General features: G+C 41.7%; 1 long non-coding RNA gene across 2 annotated transcripts in view; it reads left to right on the forward strand.

Moving 5' to 3' along the window:
- Positions 1 to 9,431, forward strand: part of LOC143646096 (uncharacterized) — a 39,986-nt gene extending 30,555 nt beyond the window's left edge. For both annotated transcript variants that reach the window (XR_013157273.1, XR_013157274.1), the window contains one exon: positions 9,237 to 9,431. This is a non-coding gene — a long non-coding RNA (uncharacterized LOC143646096). The remainder of the gene's footprint in view (positions 1 to 9,236) is intronic.
- The last annotated feature ends 5,418 nt before the right edge of the window (positions 9,432 to 14,849 follow it).

Below are 14,849 nucleotides of genomic sequence, written 5' to 3' on the forward strand. Positions count from 1 at the left end.
AACTAACTTAGGTACCATTTGACCAGCTGTCAAAACTGTGAATTTCTCAAAATATCAAGTAGGAAGTCCTTACAAATATCTGCATTGCTATAATAATGACCTCGGTTCCTAAATATTTTCCTTATTTCGGGGAAATATGGAGATACAAATATTTTTACAATTAATATATAGAAATTTTAACCACCTAAAATGGATATCTTAGCTTATCCATAGGCATTTAAAAAAAGAATCAAAGTAATCACATGACTGATGACTGACTCCCTTTTTCTCACTTCAAATTTCTAATACTTTGGGAAATGTTATTTAAAATATATCCAGAGTCCCGCCAGTGCTCAGGACCTCCAGTCGTACAGCCCTACCCACACCCACCGTGCTTCCCACGGGGACTCTGCGGCGGCTTCCCGTCTGCCCCGTTGCTGCCCGTCCTCAATCAAGAACAAGACCGGTTGTGGGCGCCCTGTGCTCGGGGGTTCCCGCCCTGCATGGCTGGGTGCTCTTCCCATCCACAGCCACACCCCCTGCTCCCACACTTCCTGCCATTTCTGTTTCGTCGTCCCATAAGGTTTGTCCCTTCTGCCTACCCTGTGTGAAATAGCACCCCAGAGCCCACCAGAACTCCCTAACCTGTTCTCAGCACATTTCTCTCCACAGCACTTTTCCCTGCCTGGCATTCACTAACTCATTAGTGTGATTATCTGTTCACACCTTGAGGGCTGGAGTAGCGGCACCTCTGGTGCCTGGAACACTGCCTCGTATATGCTGGTAGGTGGTAGTATTCAATACATATCGGTAGAATAAATATCTAAATTCATGCTGCAGTGACTTATAAAATAAATATGTACAAGCAAGAAGACCAAAATTAGACATCCTGAAACTGATAGCTGAATAGGCAGACAAAATTACTGAATGTAACCTTTTAGCTAAAATGCTTAGTATAGTTTTCAGTAGCTAGAAAAATGTTTGTTGTTGTTGTTGTTATGATTTATTTATGCTTAAAATAACTTAAAAGCAGCCTTGAAGTTATTTTAAGCATAAAAAGCCCTTGTTGAGACAGTTTGCTGTTAGTCTAACCTGAGAAAGCTTGCTCTTTGCTCCCAGGAAACCCCCCTTGCTCTGCCTGCAGGAACGCAGCACGGCAGGAGCCAACATGGGTACCTTCCTCTGTCTGAAGATCAAGGTCAGAGGCCCAAATAGGCAGCAACAAGAGGGGCCTCCAGACAACAGGAGATGCTGACCAAGCAGGTTTTCCTCTTCCATTTGCTTCTTGTTTGCTTTCTTCTAGACCTTGGCCATTTCTCTGTCTGTTTGGAGTTATAAAAGCCCAAACCGCATGCCCACTCTGAAGTGATCTTCGGCAGTTTTTGCTCCAGGTCCTTGCTCATGCATCTTCGATGAGCTCACCTCCTCACCAAGATAAAGAGACCTGTTTCTCGGTTAGATGCAGGATCAGGGGGGCCTGACTGTTTAGGACATGATTTAGGAACAAAATCAGAACTTAGTTTGGGAAATCGGGACCAAATAAACCAGAGAGAGGTGTACTACTCAACAAATGGACTGGGAAAGTGGGTTATTAGAAAAAAAAAATGAAGCTAAACTTTATCTCATCTCATAATATTTTACAGACGCTTAAAAGAGGTACATGTGATATGAATCATAAAAATAGTCTCATAAAATATAGGTGAATATTCAATTATTCTTTGCGGAAATAAAAACATAACAGCAATATAAAATAATATTGCAAACAAATGTCAAATAATTGTAAAATAAGAAGAAAATATTTTGCTACTGTGTTGTGAAAGTGGTAAAGAAAAACCAAACTGGTTCTGGTGGTGAGGTGCTGAGATAAGCATGCCAGTGCTCAATACACAATATGCATCGACGGCCTAAACAAATGAAATATTTGCGTTCTTTGATCTAAGGATTCCATTTCTAAGAACCTATTCTAAAGAAATATAGAGGAATTATTTACAGGCAAGTTAGTTAATGTAATATTTTGTGTGATAATAAATTACATTAAGTGAACATTTTTTATGTGCTAATTTCTTTTGTAAATTTTTACATGTATGATCCTATCAATCTTTAAAACTCTATAATGGGATATATAGCATTTTTATTCCTTTCTGAAAAATGAAGAAATGGAGGCTTCGAGGTTTCAATAACTTTCCCAAGATTTTAGCATCTTGAGTCTCCAGGCTTGGATCTGAACTTGACTTGATACACTTAACTCCCACACTAAGAAACCTAATTTTTCAACAGTGGGAGTATAATTATATTTTCATAAATTTCTCAGCTAGTTACTTTGTGGTCATTAAAAATAAAATTATTAAAAGACCATGTAAGCCAGGGAAAGTGATTAAGATGAAATATTAAGATTGAACTTAAGGTGGATCAATTGGCTTTCTTTTATCCAGTTGCGCTTAAATAACAGAATATGAAATAGAGAGTATACCCAAAGAAGGTATTATTGCCTGAGACTTATTTATATCCTAATTAGAGGTACTTTGCCTTTAGCCTTTTGTGTCTACAAAGTGATAAAAACAGACAAAACAACCCTTCACAACTAATAAGTTTGCCTGTTCTCAAATTATTAGATAGAAAGTTTACTTTGCTACTGCTGAAAAATATATCTGAGACTTCACAGAGGTCATGTAAATAAAGGAACAAAATAAACTTATCAAAATTATAGCAATAGCAAGACCTTAAAACAACAATAGTTTTAAAATTATAGCAATGAAACTTCTGTTCTCTGTTTTGCTTCTTGAGGGCCATTGAAGAGAGAAACTTAAATTTGCTTTAATTATTTTTGATTTCCCATTTCTTAAGAATGTGTGCCCATGTGTTTGGAATTTTCTCCCTATTCTTTGGGGAAAAGACCTGACAGATTCCCATTCATTTTAGAGACAAGAAAACAAGTTTGGCACAGTCAACTGACTTCCCTGAGATTCTTGAGCTTTCAGCCAGAAGAGATAACCAAATTTCCTGCCTTCTATTCCACTGCCCTCTCCATGACTCTCCATGACTCAACTTGTAAATAAATGGGGACAAGATAGGCACATGCTTTTATTACTCAGAAATATCAGAATAAGTAAAATGTTACTTTGTAGAATGATTTCATCTTATAATGGTGATAGATGCACAAATGATTGATAGGTAGCTCAATAACAAGAATAATAATAAAATAAAATTTTAGCTTAACTCAACTCTGTCCATAAAATTAAGAATACAGAATTCTCCTGAGTTTTTCCCCTAAAATAAGTATACATAAAATGATTAAAAACAACTGGCAAAAATAATCAAAAGTTGCATTTTTTCCCCAAAAAATTTGTCCTAGAAATTCCAGGAATTTACTCAAAAAAAGATTAAGTGGCCATCCCAGAAGGTCTGAGTTGTAAGGTTTCTGTCATACCACGTTGTCAGGTCATGGCTGACAAGCAGCTGGAATGGCCCTAAATTACCTCTGTTTGCCAGTGACTGCAGAGCTTTCTGGAATGGAGCCTTCCTTAAAGAATGAGCCTCAGGCATAACTGTCACCCACCATGCCAGCCACTGGGGTAAACAGTTTTTGAAGACAGAGTGGCTATCAGCATTATAAATTGCCTCTAGTATCTGTGAAGGTGTGTCTGGGTTCTTGAAAAAGGAAAACAAAAAGAAACACCAAAAAAGTGTAAAAAGAGAAATTAATTGTCACTTTCTGTGAAGAAGCCCAGACATTGAACTTAGTAAATATAGACTGTAAGTCAGCTAATTGAAATATGTTCAAATTGCTAAAGGGAGTTATTAACAAAGAACCAAAGGAAACCATAAGAATGATGTCTCACCAAATAATATCAATAAAAAGAAATAATAAAAAGAAAAAATAGAAACCCTGGAGTTAAAAGTACATTAAATTAAATGAACAATTCACTACAGTGGTTCAACAATATAATTGAGGAGGCTGAAAAAAGAAACAGCAAACTGGAGGATATGTCAATTAAAATTTTCCAGTATGAGGGAGCAGGAAGAAAAAAAGAATAAAAATGAATAGAACCTAAAAGACCTATAAGACATTATCAAGCATACCAACAACATATAGCATTGTTGAGTCCCAGGAGGAAAGAAGAGAGAGAGGGTGGGACTGAGAGATTTGATAACAAAATATGTGAATTTGATGAAAAATGTGAGTCCACACATCAAGGAAGCTCAATGAACTACAAGTAGGATAAATTCAAAGATATCTACAAAGAGACACATTATAAGCCAACTGTTGAAAGCCAAAGATGAAAGGAGAATCCTGAAAACAGCAAGAGTAAAGGAATAGCCACAGACACGGATCCTCATAAGACTAACAGCTGATTCCTCTGCGGAAAGTATGATGGCCAGCAAGCAGTGGGATGGCATATTTACAGTGCTATAAACATGTAAATTAATAATTCTGTGTGCTGGTTTGAAAGTATGTATGTCCCCTAGAAAAGCCATATTTTAATCTAAATCCTATTTCATAAAGGCAGAATAATCCCTATTCAGTACTGTATATTTGAAACTGTAATCAGATCATCTCCCTGGAGATGTGATTTAATCAAGAGTGGTTGTTAAGCTGGATTAGGTGACAACGTGTCTCCACCCATTTGGGTGGTCTTGATAAGTTTCTGGAGTCCTATAAAAGAGAATGGAGAAAGGAGATTCAGAGAGAGCAGATAATGCTGTAGCTCCATGAAGCAGAGAGTCCATGAGCCAGCGACCTTTGGAGATGAAGAAGGAAAATGCCTACAAGGGTGCTTCATGAAACCGGAAGCCAGGAGAGAAAGCAAGCAGATGATGCCATGTTTACCATGTGCCCTTCCACCTGAGAGAGAAGCCCTGACTGTGTTCGTCATGTGCCTTTTCACTTGAGAGAGAGAAACCCTGAACTTCACTGGCCTTCTTGAACCAAGGTATCTTTCCCTGGATGCCTTAGATTGGACATTTCTATAGATTTGTTTTAATTGGGATATTTTCTCAGCCTTAGAACTGTAAACTAGCAACTCATTAAATTCCCCTTTTTAAAAGCCATTCCATTTCTGGTATATTGTATTCTGGCAGCTAGCAAACTAGAACATTTGGTATCTGGCACAATTAGCCTTCATACATGAAGGAAACATTAGGACAGTCTCAGATAAACAAGTACTGAGAGTGTTTGATGACTAGTAGATCTGCCCTATAAAAAAGTGCTAAAAGGCGTCCCTTAGGCTGAAATAAGAGGACACTGGACAGTAATGTGATTCCATAAGAAGATATAAAGTGCAGTGGTAAAGGTAACTACATAGTAAATATAAGAGTTTGCATTAATGTATTTTGGGGTTCTAAGGCTTTTTTTTTTCCTGTTAGTTAAAAGGCAACTGCATAAAATAATAATTATAAATCTATGTTGATGGCACATAATCAATAGAGATGTAATTTGTGACAATAGCAACATCAAGTTTTTCTTTTACAATAAAAAATTAGTAATTTATATAGTAGTAAAGTTTTGTGTACTATTGAAACCAAGTTGTTATTAATTTGAACTAGATTGCTATAAAGTAAGAGGCTAATTGTAATCTTCAGGGCAACCACTAAGCAAACAATCGAAAAATATGTAATAAAAAATGAGAAGAGAATAAAAATGGTACCGAAGAAAATATCAATTTAACATAAAAGAGAGAGTTGTAGAGAAACTGAGGAAGAAAAAAAGATATAAAGCATATAGAAAAGAGGTGAAAATCTTCCTGATCTTAGACCAGGCAATGGTTTCTTAAATATGATACCAAAATAACAAACATTAAAGAAAAAAAAATAAGTAGGAGAGGGCCACAGCGCTCAGCAGGCAGAGTTCTCACCTGCCTACACCGGAGACCCAGGTTTGTTTCCCGGTACCTGCCCATGCAAAATAAATAAATAAATAAATAAATAAATAAATAAATAAGAGATCATCAAAATGTAAAACTTTTATATAAAAAAGACACTATCAAAAGAGTGAAAAGGACAACTTACAGAGTGGGAAAAATATTTGCAAATCATATATCTGATAAGGACTTAGTACTCAGAATATATAAACCAGACTTAAAACCCCAAAAGAAGACAAGGAACTCAATTTAAAAATGAGTATGGATATTAGACCTTCACCTACTATATGAATCCAAAGGCAGAGAGGTTTATTATGTCTAGAACCTAAATTTTCAGTAACACGTAGTCTAAATCAACTTGTCTAGATAGTTCATTTAAACAACTCAAACTCCTGGAGTCCAGGATGAGAATGAGGCCTTATAATTCTGTAGAGCTTGATATACAGGAGACTGAGATTAAAAAGTATCTGTGGGATCCCTTGTGGGAAACCCCAGGTGCCTTCTCAACCATTAAGGACTCCTGAGAAAATAGGCCAAACCCTTGATTTCAGGCTTGTTCTTATGAAACTTTTTTTTTTTTTTTGTAGAGGAGAAGCTTATAATGAAGCCTAAGAGTTGCTGCCAAGAAACCTCTTTTATTGCTCAGATGTGGCCAATCTCTCTCTAAGCCCAACTCTGCAAGGAGACTCATTACCCTCCCTGCAACATGGGACATGCCATTCGGGGGTGAAAGTCTCCCTGCCAAAATGGGGCATGATTTCTGGGAATGAGTCCGGCCCTGGCACTGTGAGACTGACAATGCCTTCCAGACCAAAATGGGGAGAAGAAGTGTAATAAAATAAGGTATCAGTGACTGAGAGATCAAACAGAGAAAGAGAATCAATGTAAAGGACAGAAATGAAAATGGTTATCTATGTGATTAAGAGTGACTGAGATTTTTTTCAAGTTTTTCTTTTACAATAAAAAATTAGTAATTATCGCCACTATTCCAACAAACACTTAGTAAACATTTACTTGTGCCAGCAAAAAAAAAAAAAAAGAATTAAAACTTAAACTTGAGATAAAAATTCAACAGTAATAGCAGATAAACTATGCCTGTGACACAGATATTCAGGTATTCAGGGTTGCAGTTTTTTGAATGGCTGCCAAATGCAGAATAGTCCTTTGATGTGCTTGAGATGAATAATTACAGCGGATTTCCCAATCTTTACTTCTACTGACTATTTTAAAGGGGAAAAATTCTTATTTATTTCAATGTATATAAATGTTTCTAAGCTCACAACACTGATGCATTATGATGGGTTTAAAGAGACCAGTGACTTCATTCCTTGTTTGATTTATTCATAAAATATTTACTAACCAACTAATATGTTAGGCACCGTGGGGAAGTAAAGAAAAGCAAGATGTGACTATTTTCCTCTGAGTTTTTAGTTTAATAAAAGAGGTAGCACACAGAGACTCAGGTCTTTTTTTCTTAAGCGTTTCCACATTTGAATTTTAACACGAATGCAGAAAGCATTTGTTTCACATAAGTACATTATAGAAAATGGAATTTTATTCAAGGGGTTTTGTTTCTAGCTCAGGATAATCACATTTTTTCCTTAGCCAAAATTCTGTCAATTCTTTTACTGAGTTGTCACATGATACCTTCGCTGTGGCGCTGCCTTGTTCACTAGAGAACACTAGCCTTGTGGCCGTGCTGACTCTGGCTTAAGTGGGTACCTGGTCTGATCCCCAAACTCAGGGGAAGGGGTGTCCTCGGGTGCTGAGCCTCAGGCTAAGGTGTGCTCCCTAGAAAGTGAGGAGGTGGGCTCTGGGGAAGGTGGGGAGGTGGGGTCCCTGGAAAGTGGGGAGGTGGGCTCTGGGGAAGGTGGGGAGGTGGGGTCCCTGGAAAGTGGGGAGGTGGGCTCTGGGGAAGGTGGGGAGGTGGGGTCCCTGGAAAGTGGGGAGGTGGGCTCCCGGGAAGGTGGGGAGGTGGGCTCCCGGGAAGGTGGGGAGGTGGGGTCCCTGGAAAGTGGGGAGGTGGGCTCCCGGGAAGGTGGGGAGGTGGGGTCCCTGGAAAGTGGGGAGGTGGGCTCCCGGGAAGGTGGGGAGGTGGGCTCCCGGGAAGGTGGGGAGGTGGGCTCCCTGGAAAGTGGGGAGGTGGGCTCTGGGGAAGGTGGGGACGTGGGGTCCCTGGAAAGTGGGGAGGTGGGCTCCCGGGAAGGTGGGGAGGTGGGCTCCCGGGAAGGTGGGGAGGTGGGCTCCCGGGAAGGTGGGGAGGTGGGCTCCCTGGAAAGTGGGGAGGTGGGCTCTGGGGAAGGTGATCGCGGCTCAGCGCCGTGTCCTGCACCGCCGCAGGCCTTGGGCCCCGGGTGCCTCTGCCCCACCACGAGTCCATCCCCACTTTTCTTCACAAAGCCTTCATTTCTTGGCCTCATCTTTGGGTTTAGTTGTTGCAGAAAAGCTTGTAAAAGCTAATCAAAGCCCCTGCGAGAGTGTTCGCTTAAAAATGACCAACGTTGATAAGGCAATTCTAGCCCCGTGGCGCGGCCCCCAGTGGCTCCCCAGCACCCCCTCAATACCCCCAACACTCCCCAGCACTCCCCCAGCAACCCCCAGCTCCCCCCAGCCCTCCCCCAGCAACCCCCAGCTCCCCCCCAGCTCCCCTCAGCGGCCACCCAGCTCCCCCCCAGTGGCCCCCCAGTTCCCCCCCAACAACCCCCGGCTCCCCCCCAGAGGTCCCTAGAGGCCTCCAAGACATCCTCTGATGTCCCGGGCCACCAGCCGTCAATTCCTTACCAGCTTTGGGAGAAGCCTTGAAATAGGAGGCTTTGTATCTGAAATGCAGATCAGAGCAGAAAAATATTTGCACTGCCACCAAAAAAAGACAAATCGATCACATCAAAGTTGAGGGAAAAGTAAAACCTTTGTTACCTTTAAATTGCTAGTTCCTTAGGGAATGGAGAACCTCTTCAGTTTTGTTCCTTAACCACAACACATATACCACCTGGTGTAATTTGTTTGATGGCTTAAATAAAATATTTGTTCTTTATTATAAAAATTAAAAATTACTGAAATTTCATTTCAAATTTTGAGGTACCATAAGGTATTAAATATTATCTTTCTACCAATATTTTATGTCATAGAAAATTAATGTTATAGAAATGTAGAAAAACAAAGGAAATTAGATTTTCTGTAATTAATATTTTTAATATGATGAGGCAGATATAGAAATCTTTCAGTTGGGAAAACAGGAAAAAAGTAAAAAATATATCAGAATTACTGAATACTGGTGCATAGAACATTTTCTAAGAAGTTTCATTTTCTGCATTATTCCCAATTTCTGTTCTTCCTAAACCTTCATTTAAAAATTTTGCATCCAAGAGAGTCATAGTTAAGAAAATGCTTTTCTTTCAGCTCTTGGCCAAATCTTTACTTGTATTCATGGAGAAAACAGTGGATGGATGTGGCTTCTACTGCCGAGGGCACCCGAGTAATTCCTTTCGGGTTCACATCCAGAAGTGACGACACCATCAGTTCCAGACCCTCCTGAGCTGTGCGGGGGATCCCAATCGGCGCACTCATCAAGGACTGTGGAATTCCTTCCATGTTTTATAAGGTGTAAATTTTATTTATTGAAAATTGTCTTTGATTTTTATATTAAGCTTTCATACGACTCTTTTCTTCCATTTAATTTTGCTCTAAGACCGCAGGAGATAATTTTGATAAATTAGAAACCATCTCTTAATGAGTATCAGATTTTCTTCCATGTTCATTGAGATTCTCCCAGGCTCGGGTCTTAAGGTGTCAACTTCCAATTGGTTCCATGTGGAGAGCCTCCTGACATGCCCTGATGCCTCTTGGTCCTGAGCCTTCAAGCAAGTGAGCCTGTGCTTGTTGCTTTTACTCACCGCTGGAATAGATGCTGATGTGTCACGCTCTCGAAGACCAAGTTCATAGAGCAGGATCCAGCCCACCGCCTCGCCAATCCCACCCTGTAATGCTCTTGCAGTCTCTCCATTGCCCTGGGGGGTGTTAAAAGGAGTCCAGTGGAAACTGAACCATTATCAATGATATTCCCATGCCAGAGGTTACAATATAGGATGTGTGGCCTTTAGGCCGTGGCATGCAGTACTTGGCAAAGCCCACTGTGCTAGTCCGGAGGCCACAAAAGGCCGTGCTCTGTTCATCCACCCCTGCGAGGGTGGACCTTGTGGGTCAGTTGAGCTGTGACCCAGCCCATTCAGGGTGGATCTTTATCCCTTCACTGGGGTCCTTTACGAAGATAAGAGAGAGAAAATACCCAGAGACGTTGGGAGAGAGACATCCAAGCCAGAACCCAGGAGAGAAGGCCAGCAGATGTTGCCATGTGCTTTTCACATGACAGAGGAGCCCTAGATGAGATTTTCCTCAGAGCAGGTATCTTCCTCTTGATGCTTTAATCTGGACATTTCCATGGCCTTAGACCTGTAAATGTGTAACCTAATAAATCCCCATTGAAAAAGCCAACCCTTTTGTGGCCTACTGCATTCCAGCAGCTTCAGGAAAGTGAAGCACCCACCAGTGGCAGGAACCACTGGTGGAGAAAACGAGCGTCTATGCCCGATGCAGAGGTGGGGTCCATGGGCCACCACTGGACTAGATGGAGACCTTCTCAGCTGGACTCATGAGTTCAGCACCTGTTTGCTTTGTAGTAAGCAAGACTCATATTTTAATTTTTCTCTACAATGTATTTGGCTGTGAGACACTTGGGGGCTCATGCAATTAAGGCATGAGCTTTATCAATAGATGACCAAGTGAAGATTATGGGGTCATGGAAATTTGGGGATCATGCTTCTGAGGGGAGTTCAGTGGAAGGAAACCCCAGAACAAAGAAAGCATTACTGTCCCTTATTTCACTGTGAAAAACAAAGTATCCTTAAAGGTGGTAACTGTTTCATGTTCTTTCTTTAGTGAGTTTTCAGTTTATTTTCATCATGACAGTAATAATTTGATGATGTTGCTAGTTCTTTATATTTACAAATATTTCTAGATTTTATAGTTTGAGAGAAAAATATATAAGAATGTGAGAATATCCAGACATTCAACATAAAGATAACCCACATTTTTATCTTTGCAGATTAAAACTTTAAAATATACCTCATAGGCAAAATATGGGCTTTGCTACAGTTAATGATAGGCAAAAATTCAACCATGTCTTGATGTGACTGGCTTCCAGTTAAGATTTTGGCAATGAGGAGTTCTTTGCAGGAGAGTTGATGAAATCACCTGCATGTGTAATTACATTTGTCCTTATTATGCTATTTGTACTATAATAAGGGGAACATGTAAAAGGCAGAGCTGACGATAGCATCCTTAATACATCGGAGATACGGATGGAAACCATGCACTGCTTATCTCACCTACTGTCCTGTGGGCAAGTGCAGAGCCCACTGCACGCGTACGACAGGCTTTTAATGATCTCTCATCTGGTTAATTGTCATACATGACTTGAACTTAGCAAGCAGTTTACCTGTTATAAATGTGCAGTAATTATCAAAGCAAACCATCCCCCTATTGTGAATCAGCTTCAATGACTAGCTCCACTCGAAAGTGAGACAGCATTTGTGCATTTGCTAATTTCACTTAAACTGGAATAGGTTGGTATCACATAATTCCTTTTTATTTTCCTCCCTATCCTAGGTGCGAACAACCAATTGGGTGCAGGTGGTTAGTGCCTTTTGGGCAGCAGAAGCCTGAGGTATGGTGGTTTGTCCTCTGCTTCCCTGTATCAGAGTGACCACCGCTGTTGGCCTTCAGCCATCAATTCCAGGGTGCCTGGGTTTGCCGCTGAAGCTTCTTACCAGGTGAGTTGTGAGTTCTTTTAACAAAACTGGGACAGCCAGGTGGTGAGGCAGCCATGTGCCCTCCGTTGTCCTTATAGAGGGGACTCACTGGCATCTTGGCCAGCTCGGACAGCATCTGGCTCTCAGCTGCCACTGCCCTGCTGGGGCTGGGATCCTTCCTGCACTCAGATGCTGCCAGATGCCCTTCTGTGTGATCCTGCTTTTCCTGTCACTTTCATCACAAGTCGTCCTTTCTTCAAGTGGTACTTTTGCAGAAAAAGCTGACCAATGTATGTGATTAGAGTGGACAGTCAACCTGAAAGTTTTAATAAAATGTTTTTTTTATTAATTAACGGAAAAAAAGAAATTAACCCAACATTTAGAAATCATACCATTCTACATATGCAATCAGTAATTCTTAACATCATCACATAGATGCATGATCATCGTTTCTTAGTACATTTGCATCAGTTTAGAACTAGCAACACAACAGAAAAAGATATAGAATGTTAATATAGAGAAAAAAAATAAAAGTAATAATAGTAAAAAAAAAAAAGACAAACAAACAACCAGACAGACAAAAACAAAACAAACAAAAAAAACAAACAAAAAAAAACAAAAACAAAAACTATAGCTCAGATGCAGCTTCATTCAGTGTTTTAACATGATTACTTTACAATTAGGTATTATTGTGCTGTCCATTTTTGAGTTTTTGTATCTAGTCCTGTTGCACAGTCTGTATCCCTTCAGCTCCAATTACCCACTATCTTACCCTGTTTCTAACTCCTGCTGGTCTCTGTTACCAATGACCTATTCCAAGTTTATTCTCGAATGTCGGTTCACATCAGTGGGACCATACAGTATTTGTCCTTTAGTTTTTGGCTAGACTCACTCAGCATAATGTTCTCTAGGTCCATCCATGTTATTACATGCTTCATAAGTTTATTCTGTCTTAAAGCTGCATAATATTCCATCGTATGTATATACCACAGTTTGTTTAGCCACTCGTCTGTTGATGGACATTTTGGCTGTTTCCATCTCTTTGCAATTGTAAATAATGCTGCTATAAACATTGGTGTGCAAATGTCCGTTTGTGTCTTTGCCCTTAAGTCCTTTGAGTAGATACCCAGCAATGGTATTGCTGGGTCGTATGGCAATTCTATATTCAGCTTTTTGAGGAACCGCCAAACTGCCTTCCACAGTGGTTGCACCATTTGACATTCCCACCAACAGTGGATAAGTGTGCCTCTTTCTCCGCATCCTCTCCAGCACTTGTCATTTTCTGTTTTGTTGATAATGGCCATTCTGGTGGGTGTGAGATGATATCTCATTGTGGTTTTGATTTGCATTTCTCTAATGGCCAGGGACATTGAGCATCTCTTCATGTGCCTTTTGGCCATTTGTATTTCCTCTTCTGGTAGGTGTCTGTTCAAGTCTTTTTCCCATTTTGTAGTTGGGTTGGCTATCTTTTTGTTGTTGAGTTGAACAATCTCATTATAAATTCTGGATACTAGACCTTTATCTGATATGTCATTTCCAAATATTAAAATATGTTTTATTGAAATATGCACAACAATTAAACTCTTATAAAGCGGCACCTTTGGTGAGGAACTGCTTTAAATACCCAGGAGTCACAGGGAGTGGTGTGGCAGCTGCCCGTGTCCAGGAGGATGCTGTGAGTGATAGCAAGGACGGACACTAGCCCATGAAGTAGGGGTGTGTGTGTGTGGGGGAGGTCACTGGAATTCAAGTAAATAAATGATCTAATGGCGCCTGCAGAGCTGCTGTGTCTTCGCCACGTTCCCCCGCAAACATCCTCACATACACAAAGGTGGTGGCCCCCATATCCTCGTCCCGGGTGGGCACCTCCTGCAGTTCCCTCGTGTCCTCTAGAGCCATGGTCCCCAGGATTCCAGATCCTTCTATGCTGAGTGGCTGGGGACCGTCTCACCTGACTGCTGCAGGCTTGTCCCCTGACCAGGCCCCGGCCCTCCTGCCCAGGCATGTGCGGGTGCTGTGCACCACACCTACCCTGCCTGCTCCGTGGGTGACCGTCCTCACTGACCGGTGCCCGCAGCACCCTTTTGAAGCTGTCGGTCCCAGTTACCAGCTTGCTGGCCCAAACCTCCCAGCCAGCATTTCCAGTGTGCATGAATCCTACCCCTACCACGCCACCTGGCCTTGCAGACCCTCTGTGCCCTCTAAATGCTTCTTTGTGCAGTTAAATCCAGCCCCTGCCCAAGCCCAGCCCCTCCGAGTGGCCCAGTCCAGGCACAGCTCTGTGGCCCGTTTGGCTGGCAGGTGCCTACACGCTAGTGTGTTTCATTCCTTTGTGGACCCCTGAGTCAACACGCTATCAGCTGACCACTATCCTTGATTCTACCAAGAAAGGCACCCCGAAGAGATCGACCCCTTCCATTATCGGACTATTTCAGTAGTTTCCCATGGCGGGGTCTCGCGGTCTCGGGGGAGTCTGTGCTGTGTCCTGTTCGCAGGTGCGGGGGTGCAGCGCCTGTGTGGGTTTGTAACCAGGAAATGAGGATTTAAGGGATGATTTTGGTTACTGAATCATTACATAGATATTCCTTTTTGCTTTCTGTTATATTGGAGTAGACAGAGGGAAATTCCTGAAATCTCTGAATTGTAACCCAGTTGTCTTGATCTCCAATAAGGATTGTAGAGCCCTTGTCTTCTGCCCTGTGATTGTGGAAACCTTGTGGCTAACCTCCCATTGTACCCAGTCATCCAGTTTTTCAACTTTGGAGTCTTATGATCACTAAAGACAGCCCCTAATGCTTATTAATGAAGGGTTTTGGGTCAGCCCAGAACTAGCCCACCCCAAGTCCAAGTAATCTTGATGACTGAGACCGGATCTAACCAAAATGTGTCCCCCTGCCATGTGCAGTAGCTGAGACTTTAACCTACGAGCCACCTGGGCCTCACTCCTCACACCCATCCTGTGCTGAGTGTGTGTCCGCGCGTGTGCTCAATAGCCAGAGCCCCTCTGATCGCAGCACCTGGGGCCACGTGCTCGTCGTCCCGCAGCTTGCCCGCCTTTTCTTTTTAAACTACCTGAATTGCTGCAGTGTGGGGAGACAGATTTTGGGCCACTTGGCCAGCTGCTCGCCTACCAAGCGCTTAGTTATAAACTGTCTCTCTCTTTGGAACCCTGGTGTCTCAGGAAAATGGGCAGTAGAAACGATGG

The sequence above is a fragment of the Tamandua tetradactyla genome, chromosome 9 (assembly GCF_023851605.1).
Source record: "Tamandua tetradactyla isolate mTamTet1 chromosome 9, mTamTet1.pri, whole genome shotgun sequence".
Classification (NCBI taxonomy): domain Eukaryota; kingdom Metazoa; phylum Chordata; class Mammalia; order Pilosa; family Myrmecophagidae; genus Tamandua; species Tamandua tetradactyla.